General features: G+C 53.2%; 1 protein-coding gene across 2 annotated transcripts in view; it reads left to right on the top strand.

Moving 5' to 3' along the window:
* The first annotated feature begins 5,423 nt into the window (after window positions 1-5,423).
* The window catches only part of GRB10 (growth factor receptor bound protein 10), a 177,974-nt gene continuing 169,170 nt past the window's right edge, over window positions 5,424-14,227 (top strand). The window contains exon 1 of one of the 2 annotated variants that reach the window (XM_045788518.2): window positions 5,424-5,649. The gene's annotated coding sequence lies outside the window, so the exon portion shown is untranslated. Of the gene's footprint in view, window positions 5,650-6,059; window positions 6,569-14,227 lie in introns of those variants that run through there. The other variant, XM_045788516.2, reaches the window with a different exon arrangement.

The raw sequence follows: 14,227 nt of genomic DNA, 5'->3' as shown, positions 1-14,227 counted from the left end.
CCCAAACAAGACTCCATGGCAGCTCGGCTGACCCTGAGGCTCTCCCACTCGCTCCTGTGGCAGGGCACTGACTTCAGGGGTGACAGGGTCCTGCCCTTACCCCAAGCAACCTGGTGTTAACCCTTGTGTACCCACGGCAAAGCCTCCTCCTCTGTGTGGCCCCAGAGGGCTGCTGCCCCATGAGAATGGGGGCCCACATGGCCAGATGTGCTGCTGTTTCAAGGAAAGCAAAAACTGATTTTATGGGGAAAATTTAACAAAATTTTAATCACGGTATAGACACCCCCCCCCCCAATATCACCATAGAGAATGCGTAGGTCGTAACCAACTCATGTGCACCAGTTGCCCTCATCTCCTGCTCTGCCACGGCTCTCAGAGCCCAGCTGTGGCCTGCAACTGCTCACCCCCAGTGTTTAGAACCTTCTCTCTCTATTGTCACAACCCACATCATCCACACCAGCAAAAGTCCCCAGCCGCTCTCCGGGCTCCACCCCGGAGTCAGATGGAGCTTTCTACAACTCAGCTGCGATTGGCCAGCTCCTCTAGAGCACCAGCTGAACAGGCAAAACGAAGCAAAACCTCTGGCCCTCACCTCACAGCACCTACAAGACTAGCTCAACTTGGATTACAGATCTAAACATAGGAGCTTAAAACTATGAAACTTCTAGAAGAGAACTGTTGCAGGCCTTGGGTTCTGAGATGGGGTGCAAGAAACACACCACAAAAGGATCATTTGATAGTTTTTAACCTACAAAATTAAAAACTTCTGCACTTTGAAAGACATTGTGAAAGAAGGAGAACGGGTGGGAGAATGTACTTGCAAGACCCGTATCTGCTAACATACTGGAATCCGTCATATATAAAGAGCTCTCAGAACTCAATAAAAAAGCAACCAATGTGATTAAAAAAAAATGGGCCAAAGATATACTTCAGAAAAGAATGTAGATGCATAGCAGATAAGCTCAGGCAAAAGTGTCCCACATTATTTGCCAGGAGGAAAACTTAAATTAAAATCAGAATGAGATACCATGACACCAACCGAAATGGCTAAAACTCGAAACACTGGCAATACCATGTATTGATCAAGGTGTGGAAGTGAAACACTCAGACATTTGTGGTGCAGCTGCAGCTGCAGCTGGTACAGATCACTTTGAAAACAGTTCGGTGGTTTCTTGCTTCTAATTATTTACCCGAGAGAAATGAAAACTTACGTTCCCAGAAGAACCTGGGTAGCAGTTTTATTCCTAGTTACCCCAAACTGGGACTTGCCCAAATTTCCATTAGCCAGTAAGTGGATGAACACCTTGAGGTAAGGGCAGCCATGGACTGTCTTCGGCATTAAAAAGGAACAAGCTATTGATTCATGGGCCAACATCGATGAATCTGTGATGCATCAAGCTAAGGGAGAGGGCCAGACAGAAAAGGCTACATACTGTGTGATTCCATTCCTATGACAATCTTGAGAAGGCAAAACAAGGAGCAAGGGGGGTAGATGAGAGGCTGCCAAGAGTGGGGCAGAGGAGTGATGTCAAGGGGCCAAGAGGGAAGCTTTTGGGTGATGAAACAGGTCTATATCTTCACTGACATTGTGGTTACACAACCGCCTACCTTTCCAAAACCCCATGTGATTTTTCCTGAAGGTAAAATAAATCCCGATAAACCAGTCTTAAGAAAGGTCCTTCGGTGAGCCCCTGTATGGGGTGTAAAGTCATTCTGATTAAAGCTACCTCGTGCAAAGGAGAGTTCCCAAGAAGAAATGGATTTCCATGGAAATCTAAAACAAGAGCTGCAAGTCACTGGGAACCAGAGAGAAGGGACACAGAGGGCATCTATTTGGGGCTACTATCAGCACCTCCCATGACAAACTGAGCCCAGCCCAGCTGTTTCTCACCTGTCTGGCTGTTCCAGAACCGTGTGAGCACTTCCCAACTCCCAGGTGCAGGCATTGATTGGCCCCATCCTTCCACCCAAGTGGGAATCCTTGGGCCAAGTGTCACCTCCCCTCCCCAAATCAATTGCTCCTTAGGGACCATGGAAATCGGGGTGGTTGGGGAAACTAGGGGAAATCGGATTGGATGGACCCAGGAGGGAAAGCTCTCACTCCCTCTCATCACCTTTGGGATAAAGGAGAAACTCCTGAGCATGACAAATGGTTCCTTCTTACCTTTCCAGCATGGTCTTTTGTCACATCTCCTGATGCCCCCATGTCTTCCAGCCGTGTCCCCCATATTGTATACCTAAATTTGGCTACCTGGTAGATTCTTTCTCTGCTTTGGTGAGGCACAAGCCTCGCCTTCCACTTAGCTCCTGCTTTGCAGAACTTACCATCTTGGGCCCTCCAGGGCTCCACTAGGGCATTGCTACCATGGGGAAGCCTTCCCTGAATGCCGCCAGGCTCTCCACCTCTGTATGCAGGGGGAGGGGCCGGCCTGTATTCATTCCTCAGTTTTAAAGGAGTCAATGAATCCCTGTGTTTGAAATACTGGTGTGCAAGTGGCTCACGAAGGAGCCTGTTAAACATACAGACTGATCCCAGAGGGGCAAACTCTATGGGGCGGGGTTTGGCCCAGGGGGTCGGCAGTGCAAACAGGTGCCTCAGGGTTTCTGTGGCAGGCATGGTAATTGTATTATGATTACAGATCAATCCCCACCCCACGGTGAGGGGCTGGGCAGGTAGTCCATAATGCTGTTGACTACCGGCTTCCAGCTCTGACTGCCAAGGACATGCCCTGGCAGCCCCCCCACCCCACCTCTGCACACAACGGGGCCTCACTGCCTGGCCTCACCCATGTGAGAAGTGAGGGCCACTTCTGGCCAGAGCATTTCACCATCAAGGTGCCGCTCAGCTCTTCTCCTTTCCTTTGCCAAGGCTGCTGGCTGTGTTGGAGACGGTGCCCGGGTTCCAGGGCTTACCATTCCTTTCCTCCATTCATTTAACTCTATTGATACCTTCATTCGCAAGATACTGTTTTGCAGTGATGACTTATTTCACAGAGTGCCCGGCACTCCCCCTGCTGGGATGATACTGGTGAACAGCACGGGGTTAGCCTTGCCTCACACCTACAGACAACGGAGACAGATAGGAACCAATTCCTTACTAATTATAATAGGAGTCTATCAGATTCTCTGCTTTCAGCTGAAGGCTTCTAGCCCATGGTTGCATAACTGAATTCCTCACTGTCATGAAATCCTGTCTCTCGTCCTGACACCTCATTGCAGCAGTACATTTCCCCTCAGTGAAGCTCTTGAACGCAAAGCCACTCAGCCTGGCCTCGGGGAGGCTGGGTTCTCTAGGGTAATTCATCCACTGTGTGGCTGTATTCCACTGGGGTTTCCATCCTTCTAAAAGGGAACATGTGGCCAGGGAGCATTTGGAATTTGCAGCAGGAGAAGGCAATAAGGTGCAATCTGCCCACAGAATTGGCTCGGCATGGGGGACAGCTGTAGCTTCTAGAGCCACAACAAGAGTGACAAGTTCATGAACTTGTGTCATAAAGTGATACTGAATGGGCCCTGCCCGGAAGGGAGAGGCATGCGTGGATGTCTACGCAGAGCTGGGAAATGTGGGGAATGAGGGCCTGTCCCAGGAATTCTGGGGATCGATGTCAGCAGGAAAACACTTGAGGACATTTATTTTGATCCCTTCTCAGTGAATAGTAATGTTCGAAAGCCCATCCATGTTGAGGCAGCTAAAAGCGATACCTGACCCCGGACTGAAGTTTGGGAACAAAACACTATAAAGGACAATCTCAGATCCACCGGCAAAATTGGAATATGGACCTAGATGACGTACAAGTATTTTACAGAGTAAATTTATGAATTTGGTATCTGTGTTATGGTTGTGTAAGAGAATATCTCTACTTTAGGAAAGACACATCGAACTATACAGGAGCAAAGGACTACCGTGTACGGAGCTTGCCTACAAATGATGCAGAAAAAAAATACGCCTTTGTATACAGGTGCTTTTTGAACATCTATAAAAGCCTCCTGCCTACCAGGCTTTCTGAGTGGTGCAGGCACTCCTTCCCGATCGGGGCCTTCGGCAGAGCTGTAAGATTCAAAGCTTATATACTTTGGAGAAGATGGCCCCAAATTAAGTTTTCTCTTTAATTTTCTCCATCCTTTGTCTACAACAGGAGTCCTTGTGTTTCGTTCTTCCAGGAATCTAAAGCTCCTTGGTATCATTTTCTCTAGATGTTCACCTTACGGTTTTCTGAGCTTGGAGCAAACCCTAGATGCTTTCAGGAGGCCTATTTCAGTAACGGGAATGGATGACCTTTCATTGATACATTCCGTCCCAAGATGGGAAAAGCAGGAGCTATAAAAGTGCCATAAAGGGTTTTGGCGTAATGCTTATTCTGTGCTGACTTTTGACCTTCAGCAAGTTATTCAATCTGGGGAAGATTCGGTTTCCTACTCCATACAGTGGGCATCTCCCAAGGTCCAGAGTGGGGCCTCAGTAAGACGGTTAGTGAATGTTTGGCACAAAATGTGTCCTCAGTAAAGGTAAGTTAACACTGTAGCTGTTTCCACAACATCAAGACCCAGAAAAAGATGTAATTATTGTTACTATCGTATATGTACTGTAGTTTTGATCGGGGAGAGACGTTAATAATCATATCGATGACAATGGTTTCCATTAATTCAGGGATTCCTTCGTGCCAGTCACACTACATAACAGCCATGATCTCATTTAATCCCTAGGACATCACCCTCGGGCAGGCGCATTAGCCCATTTCCAAGATAAGGAAACTGAGGCTTGGAGACGTTAAGAAAATATGTAGTGCTTCCCCATTCCACCCGCACTTGGGTGTTCGCCTGCAGATGGGTAAACTGAGGCTCAGAGAGGCGAGGCCCCAGACCTGGCTGGCTGTGGGCAGACACTGCAAACCCTGGTTCTCCTTTCCCGGACCTGGACCGCCAGCCCACCGCGGAGTCCGGGCAGCCGCCGCTCGTCCTTCAGGTCCTTCTGCTGCGCCCAGGGTCGAGGATTTGGACTGCACGGTGAATACCTAGAGTTTCAAAGAATTCATTCCCAAATTGCCTTTCGGGACAGGTCCGACGTGTCCTTTGCTGGCGCCCCAGCTTGGGCGGCCGGGACCCCTCGTCTGGGGGTACCGGGCGTGCCAGGGGGGTGGGGCAGGACGCGGGATCCCGGTGCCGCAGCGCAGCGGCGCCTCCCCGCTGGTTCGGCCCCCGGCGCCCCCCCCCCCCGCCCCGCCCTGCAACCCAGGCCGCGGCTCCGCCCGCGCTGGCGGCCGCCGAGCGGTCCGGGCTGTGGCGGTGGCGGCGGCAGCGGCGGCGGCGGCGGCGGCGGCGGGAGGAGGAGCAGGAAAAGCTGCCGGGGGAGGAGGCGGAGGCGGCGGAGGCGGGCGGAGGCGGGCGGCGGCGGGCGGGGCCGGGAGAGTTTAAAGCCCAGCGAGGGGGTGGGGAGGCCGGGAGGAGGCAGGAAGGGACGCGAGTGGCGCGCCGGCGGCGGGCTCGGCTGGGAGGCCGCGGAGACCCGCGCGAAGCCCAAAGTTTGCGCGCAGCCCCTGGGCGGCGGCGCGCGGGGGCCGGGACCGCCCTGCGCGCCGCCCTCGCCCGCCCCGGCCGCGCCGAGGGTCGCCGGCGGCCACGCGGAGGCGGCCGGGAGCGGCGCCGCGGCAGGTACGGAGTTGGGCGGGGAGCGCGGCGGCAAGTTACTTTGTGGTCGGCGCAGCCGGGCCGGGAGCGCGGGCGGTCCCCGCGCCGTCATTGTCTGCGCGCGGGCCGGCCGGCCGGGGACGCCGGGCGCCGCGGGGGCGCGGCGGGCGGAAGGGCGTCGCCTCCGGGCCGGGGGCTGCGGCGCTCGGCGGGGAGCCGGCGGCTGGTAGCGGGGAGCCGGCGGCGGGGGGCTAGCAAGGCGCTCCCGGCCCGGCAGCCAAGGGGCCGGGCGGCGCCTTCCCGAGCCCTCCCGTCCGACGCCGGCCGCCCGCGGGCTGGGACTGGGCCGGGAGGCTGCGTGCGCCGGGCCCTCGGGGTCGAGGCCGCCCGGAGGGTGGGCTGCAGGCGCCCCTGCAGCCCTGGGTGCGCCCGCGCCCGGCGACTGGGGCGGTGAGGCCGGGCTCTCCCCCAGCCGGAGCGTGGCCCGGCCGTGGAATCTTTTTTTTTTTTTGGTTCTCTTCGTGGCCCCGTTACCCGCCGCCGGGGCCTAACACCAAGCTGTGGGCTCGCGGATCAGCCGCCCGCCAGCCGTGGAAATGTGATAAGAGCCAGACCGTTCGCAGAAGGAAATTTCTGATGCAACTCTCCGCCTTCGCTGGTCGCCTCTCCAAAAGCCTGCTTTGCCACTGCCCTCGAGCATGTGCGTTATGGAAATTAGGGGTGTTCTCGACTTTTGATTGTGTTCATCTTTTCTTGGGATTGGAAGAAACGCCGACTTTTTGTCATTTGCTCTGACCGAAACGGTGGGTAGCGTAGGGGAGCCACAGGTGACTTTGACCCGGTCGTGGATCTCAGCGACACATTGGAAAGAAGGCTTTCTTGCAAACGTCGTAGTCACTTTCATTCAAGAGATGCAAAGAAAAAGCCCAAACAAGTAGCGCTCGTGAGTAAATATGCATTATTGCACAACTTTCTCTGTGCTGCTGTTTACAAGGCCAGGCCCAGAACACTTTGTTTCCGAAAATGCTGATTCAGCCGTTTGCAGCCCCCGAGGTTCAGAAATGGTGCTCTATTTAACGTTTCGCTCAGTTTTACTAAGAACACATGTTGGTAGCACAGCAACAGGCGTTGACTGGGGGTTTATGGCACAAAGCTGGTGATTTTTCGCCAGAGTTGACCCAGCGTCCGCCTCTCTCTTTGCAAGAGGAGAAATAGGAAGAAGCTAGGTTTCTGGAGAAGGAACAAGTTGTGACTTATGGCCACGGCGAGGTGTCTCGGGGGGTATTTTATTAAGGAGAAGCCCTGAAACCAAATGTGTTTCCAGGAATGATGCTAAATGACTTTTTTTTTTCTGTGAAAAATCTGAACTCTAGGGTTACTGTGCATAATACTTGAGTTTTGTTGGGAACACTTAAAGAGAAGGGCCACACAGGCCAATCCCCAGATTACAGGGAGGGAATGTGAGGACAGACAGAGTTACACACCCGGCGAGTGTCTCCTGTAACTGAGAAGCAGAGCTCCGGGGACTGCTGTAGTGTTTCACAGTGTACGGGACTCCTTAGAAGCCTCCTTGCTTTCATCCTGTACAGCCCGCTAATCCCTGTTTTACAGGTATGGAAACTGAGGCTCAGGAGCTTACTTGGCATGCTGGGGTCACAGGGCCAGCAAATGACGGAGCTGTCACCAGGACCTAAGCTTTGGATTTTTTTCCCTTTTAGTCCTGTGTGTTCCATGCTTCTGCAAGAGTCCATCTGCCTCTGAAAGAGAGAAGTGGCCCGGAGGAGGTTCCTCCTTCCAGCCACACACCTGTCGAAGCAGGAGGCTCTGTTACCGCTCTGGGGGCTCCCCATCTTCCAGATTGCTGTCCTGTCACCAGGCCTTCATCGATTTGTACACTTTTTGTACTTACATCCACATTTATTTGGGGAGGAAGCTTTGATGTCATGAGTTCAATATGGCAAGTTCTGTTTAATGGAATTAAAACGGTGTTTTAATAAAAGCTGTGCATCCCTGAAGTCACCAGTTGCCCTGTTGCCTGTGGTCTGTACCACTTTTGGGGCAGTGTTGGGGTGGGCAGAATGCCTTTCCTTTGTGAGCCGGGAACCCAGAGCAGGGTGGGTTTGTGCCAGCTACTTGTTTAGGGGTTTACTGGTGGTGGCTGGCAGGATTGGAACCCAGGACACCCACAGTGACTGCCCGACTAGACAGAGCCCAAGTCAGAATCTAAGAGCTAGCACAGAACTTTGATTTTGGTGGGGTGGCTGGTCTGAGACTTCACAAGGTATAGAAACCAAACTCCTGCTTGAACAGAAGCAGCTTTTGTGCCTTCGGCTTGGTCTCAAGAGCTGTAGAAATTCTGGGTTGGTATATCTGATAAAACCTAATGCTTTGAAGGTGGCCTAATTTAAGGAACCTATTTTCTTGGAATTCTGTCCGTCTCTGCAGGGGAAGAAAAACCCACAGAGTGGTAAGGATGTTTTTGAGTCAGGGTCAGAACTCAGAGCTGAGGGGTCTGTTCTTGCAGCCGGGAGGAAGCTGGTGTCTTTGCATGTGCGCAATATCCCCGTCTGTTAAGCCAACATGGAAATGCGTGGGCTCGTGGGGAGAAAATCCTTGCCTTGTCTCAGCATTTAAGTAACCAGTCATGTTCAAAATTTAAATAAAACTTTTTCTGCTAGTGAAGATTTGTTCTCTTTAACCGGTCTTTAGTTTTTGCTCAACTGTCAAATTATGGGAAATTATGGAAGGAATTAAGACAGTGGAGCGACTTGGTGGGCGAGGCTTGGCAGTCAGGGTGCTTTGGGGATCTGGTGACCCACGAGGTCTGCGCGCTAATGGGTGTGGAGCACATCTCATCCATTCAGGCCCTGGCGGGAGTCTGATCTGTGTTCATATTTTAGCTGCACGCTCCTGGCGAGCTATCTGCTCCCCCGCCTTCTCTCTCCCTCTGGTGGGGACACCTTTGCCTTCGCTGCCCTCGTTGGCTTGGAGGAGCTTCTGAACTCCTCTCCGAGGAATGGGCTTTTGTCCCTGCTCCTGGGGATCACAGGGCCTGTTAACTGGAACGAGATGAAAGCAGGGGGAGCATAAAACCGCAAGCTCCCGGAAGGGCTGACGGCTCTTCTTTAATGTTGGGAAGAGAAATGGTGTGACTGTCCTTTGAGATGGCAACCCAGAGAGCCCTGTTCTGGCGTGACGGAAGGTCATTGCAGAGGCAGAAACCAGAGTGATTCTGACTTTCTGCTGTTGGGGTTCACCGACTCTGAGGGGATCTCTGTTTTTGCCTGTGCCGTGGCGGAGATGGCATTGAGACGGAGAGGAGCCTCGGGGCTCTGTGTCCAGGTGGAAATCGGGTGCCTGCCCAGAACTCAGGTTGTTTCATCACCACTGGATGCCACTGGGGAAACTAGAATATTACTCCTATTTTTCAACATCGAATTTATACACAGGCTTTGTAGAGACCTTCCTTGATTGTTGAGATCCTTGATTTGAGGACTGATTTGGGCTGGAGCTGCCAGAGTGGATGGTGTGTTTTGGCACCTCCTTTGGGAATGGGTGCTGGGGAGGAATCCTGCTCCGTTTCTGCTCTGCGCAGGGTAGTGGCCTGTCCTGACGTTTGCATGAGGGCTGCTCATGCAGCCCCGGGATCCAATTTGACCCCGGGATCCACTGTTTCCTGGTGCGGTGGGCCTGAGCAGGGTAACTAATAAGCTCATGGGGAACACGGGAGCCAAGGGTGTGTTTACCGGCAAGGGCTGTTGGAGTGGTGTGGCCCTCTGTGTAGTGGTGACGCTTAGCTAGAGCTCGGACACCCCACTTCTGTGCACACTCAGCCTTGTCTTTGAGCAGCTTGTGTGCCTGATTATCCTGTTTTCTATTAATCCACGAGGTCTGCGAGAAAGAAGCTCTGCTTTTCATCCCTTTGCCTGCCGGTGCTTGGCGGGTGTTCTCTGCCAGACCTTGTTGAACGGACCATAACCTGCTTTGAGCACCAGTCTCTGTAAGGATCCTTTTCTGACCTACCTGTAGCAGGGTCGGCTGGAGCTCCTCACAGCTGGGATTCCAAGAGTAAAGATGGGTGGTGGAACATAGACGTTACCTGGGGGCAAAGCATTTGAACCAGAGGATAGTGAGTAACAAGGCATCTGCAGCTGGTTCCCCTGGACCAGGAACAAGAGAGGCGGAGACCCCTGGTCTCAGGCATGCGGGGTCAGGTGGCGTCTGTTGTCAGGACCCCAAGATTGGTTGGTGTCTGGAGTCTACAGAGTCACTTAGCCCGGCTGGGACAGAAATGAGCTAGGGCCCTGGATGCTGACGGGCTGACCGTGCCCCTGGGAAATGGCTCTGCGCCCCGTCCAAGGGCTGTGCTGGTGGGTGGCCCTGCATCTCCCTGAGTCCTGGCTGGGTTTTCCAGCCGGGTCAGTGAGCCCAGGCACCGGGCGCTGCAGTCTTGCCTGGTAATGTGGGCCCCGAAAGCACTTGGTATCGGAGGAGCTGCATGCATGCTGGCCCTCAGTGTTGCATCCTTATTGTCCTCTGGAAGCAAGGCTGGCAGCTGGGACCCTTTGGTGTCATTGTCACCACAAATAGAACTGCAAGGTGACCGTGCTCTGTCTGGCCCCATCTGGAGCTATCGGGCACCACCCCACCCTGGGGGGGGGGCTCTGAGAATACAGAACTGTGAGGGATGCCTGAACACCCCTGTGTACCTTTTCTCTTGTCTTGTCACGTGGGAGCCACCAGTGAGGACCTCCCGGGCTACTGACCACAAGTCGCCTGGATCCCCCTTGAGATGCTTCTCGGGGTGCAGAGACCCTGCAGGCACTCACTTCTCTAATGAGCTGGACCTTTGGTTTGCTTATTTATTTATTTTTTTACCTATCATCCCTGGGAGTGTCCTCTCCCCACCATTTGTGAGTTGAGAACTCCCCTTGATGTACAAACTTTTCTCAGATCACATATCTAATAGTGGTCATTTTAGGAACACATGCGTCAGGAAGCTCATAGTGAGCGACTGGAAAGCTGCTACGAACTGAGGAACTTCTTTTTTTTTTTTTTTTTTAAAGATTTTATTTATTTATTTGACAGAGACAGAGACAGCCAGCGAGAGAGGGAACACAAGCAGGGGGAGTGGGAGAGGAAGAAGCAGGCTCATGGCGGAAGAGCCTGATGTGGGGCTCGATCCCAGAATGCCAGGATCACGCCCTGAGCCGAGGGCAGACGCTTAACCGCTGTGCCACCCAGGCGCCCCCGAACTGAGGAACTTCTAAGTTTAGAAGTTTGTACACTAGCCTCATGTGGACAGGAGGGCTCATTTGGTTTAAGGACGATACCTTGCTCCAAATCTGGGCTCCTGCTTGCAAATCTTGCCACCAGGTGGGGGGTTGAACTGAGTGATGTGGAAGCCCTGCTCCGGATCCTCTGTGGCCCAGCGCAGGCCAGGGTGTGTTCCCCAAGGGCCTTCAGGCTGCTTTTCCTAGGATGCTGTCCTCTCCCCCAAAATTCTGTGGGACTCACGGAAACCCGGCTAGGATGTTTCTAGAGAAATGTGAAGATGAGACCGAGGCCTACGTCTCCCCAGGGTGTGTGGGAGCTTTGGAGGAAGGATAAGGCAGGATGGGGCTCTGTGCCCCCGACTTGGACTGTCTCCACACCAGAAGCCTGGCTCTTCTCCCCACCCTGCGGCATGTAGGGCTGCGGTGGGCACAGACAGCCTCCCTAGGTAGGGGCCCATCCCCTGCTCTCCTGGCCCGCCACCATACAAGGTCCCTCCATTTGCACTGTCCCCCGGCTTCCTAATCCCTCAGCACCCGGGGCAGACCGTTGTTAAATTTAGTTTGATTTTGTAATTAGAATGATCTATGTGTATGAACAGTCAGCTCCCCAGAAGTAACCAGGTTTAGTTTTTTCTGTACAGATTTATCCATGTTTCTAAGCAGATGTCCCCTGTTTCTCATGTGCTTCTTTGACTTCTCTGCCTGGAAGGTGAGGAGTCCCGGCCCTGTCCGTCCGGTCCCTGTCCTGCACTTGTACATCCTGTCTCTCCGGGGACGGGCTGGGCCATCACGCACTGCTGACCCTGTGGGGGCTGAGCCGCGAGGTGCCCTGTGCTCCCGTTCCCTGTCTCGCCAGACATTGTGCTTGCTCAGGGAGTGCTTTTGCATTTGCTGGGTAGTTACCTACTCAGCACTCCCTGCCCCACGCGGAATCTTCCTTCCCCATCAACCTGGCCGTGCCCTTTGCCTTTCTCAAGGATCCCGTGACTCTTTCCTCGTTTCTTCCCACAGTGGGATGGAGAACATTCCATGGTAGCTTCCAAAAAACAGGGACCTGCCAATTCTTGAGACCTTGTGTGTCAGCAAACATCCTTGTTCTCCTCTCAGATACGTTTGTTCAAGGATAGAGTCTTAAACTGCAGATCGTTTTCCCTCAAAAATTTGAAGGATGTCACTGTCTTTAGGCAGAATGAGGTTGAGAATGAACCTGATCTGATTCTTGATTCTTGGTATGAAACCTTCTCAGTGTTGTGGGGTTTTTTTTCCGTTTTTCTTTTTTTCCCTTTTTTCCATGTCTAGAAGCTTCTGGGATTTTCTTTTTTTTTATCTTTGGAGATCCCTTGTAGAAGTGCCTTGTAGGGGGGTCTCCATCTATTGTGTGGGGTACAGCGAGAGTCCCTTCAGGCTGGAAACCCAGGTCCTTCAGGTGTGGGACATGTTTTTTAATTCTTTAATTTCTTTTCTTGTGCCTTTCCCTTTCTCTCTTCCTAGAGTGGCTTTTGTTTGTTTGTTAGGCTCTGGGACTGTTTCTCCAATTACTATTTCCTGTTTTCTATCTGTTCTGTTGTTCGAGGTTGTGCAGTATGTCAGGCTAACTTTTAAAACTTTCTAGTGGATTTTAAATTTCTGTTTTAATTTTTAATCCCCAAGGACTTCTCTGATTCTTTTCTTTCAGTAGACTTTGTTTTTCAGAGCAGTTTTTAGATTTACTGCAAAACTGAGCAGAAAACAGATTTTCTGTGTGCCCCTCCCTGCCACGGATGGCCTCCCCCCACCCTCAGCATCCCCAGCAGAGCGGGGCATCTGTCAGTGAACGTACAGCGACACTCCATCATCACCAAGAATGATTATTTTAATTTTAATGGCATAACATCTTTTTTTCATAGATATGGTATTTGTTAAATTTTAAGGGGGGTATATTAATTTCTTTTTTTTTTCTTATATAGTTCCTTTGTCAAATTTTTACATTATTGTCACATTTTTCTACACATTTGTGCCTGATATAGGCGGAAAGCAGAGCCTGTGGCAGGTGAGAGCTTACAGGTGTGCTTTATTTGGATGTCCAAGCCTGGGGAAGCAGAGGTGAAGGTGGGAGGGAGGCATGAACGAGGGCGGTGTGTGATGGGTGACTCCAGATTGTCACTGTCCCCACACAGTCCTGGGGCTGGGGTGGGCTGGAGAGGGATTCATCTTCCATTCGTGCCCACCTCTGCCTGCTGGGCCGTGGGTGCAGGCCGGTGAGTGCTGGTGCAGGCCGCGTGGGCTGACCTTCCTCATCCACGGGGCCTACCGGGTCTGTGCCCTGGTGGTCGCCCCAGCAGTGGTCAGACAGAGGCCGAGACATGTGAGGCTGACAGGGTGTGTCCGACGCACTCTGCTTAGCCTCTGTGTTTCAGGTTCAAGGCTTTGCTTAGACGTCTGGGCCCTTCTCTGACAGCCTGCTTTCAGAGGCATCCCTGAAGAGCTGACGGTGGGCCTCAGGGGACCGTTGTCTGGCTGTCCCGTTGTGTGTGGGGGGCCTTGGTGCCCACGGCTTAGGACGTTTCTTCTTGGCTGGGTAGACTGTGTGCAGAAGCCTCTTTATTGCTGACGAGGCAGGCTACTGTGGGCTCTGGGGACATCGGCAGTCCTGCATCACCTGCCCCCGGCCCACCTGTGCCCAGCGTGGTCCCAGAGGCTCAGAGACCCGCTGCTACTTCTGGAAAGCAGCCCAGTGTTCTGGTGGTGAGAGCAGGGCATTCGCCTGGCTGATGGCTGGGTGGGGTGGGGGGGATGCGGCTCCAGCTGGTCCTTTGATGGGAGTTAATGCTCTTGTCTGGACCCTGCCCTTCCTGCGTGGCCAGAGGTAAATGGTGGTTCTCCTTCCTGACACTTGGCGGGCCTGGCGGCATGTCTGGCTGTGTCTCCACTTTCTGGCCAGTGTCTGGCTCTCTTGCGTATTTGATTCAGCTTCCCCTGGTCCACTGGCTTTCCGGTTCTATACCTTTTCCAAGATCCCCTTCCTGTGGTCCCAGCGCAGCCCAGTGTGTGTTCAGTGGGTCATCTGGCACAGGCCCTGGCTTTTCAGGATCTGCTGCCTGGCGGTTTTACCTCTTGCTCTCCCACACGCCTTTAGCTGCAAGCACTGGTATTTTTTATGGGGGGTGTGGCAGAGGAGGGCCCTTCTGTCCTGTGAATCACTCTTGCCCAGGAGGCTGCACGGCCTGTGAGAGCAGGCGGAGGAGTTCACTGTGGGGGTTGAGAGCAGAGCGCAGGGGTGGATGGGACCCCTGCACCCCTTCTAGGTGTTGACTGTTGGGGAGTCACCACAGAGAGCAGCAGGGGAG

The sequence above is a fragment of the Ursus americanus genome, chromosome 3 (assembly GCF_024610735.1).
Source record: "Ursus americanus isolate L20-20 chromosome 3, mUrsAme1.1.p, whole genome shotgun sequence".
Classification (NCBI taxonomy): Eukaryota; Metazoa; Chordata; class Mammalia; order Carnivora; family Ursidae; genus Ursus; species Ursus americanus.
The sequence above is the reverse complement of the archived record's forward strand: the minus strand, read 5'-3'. Positions and strand labels throughout refer to the sequence as shown.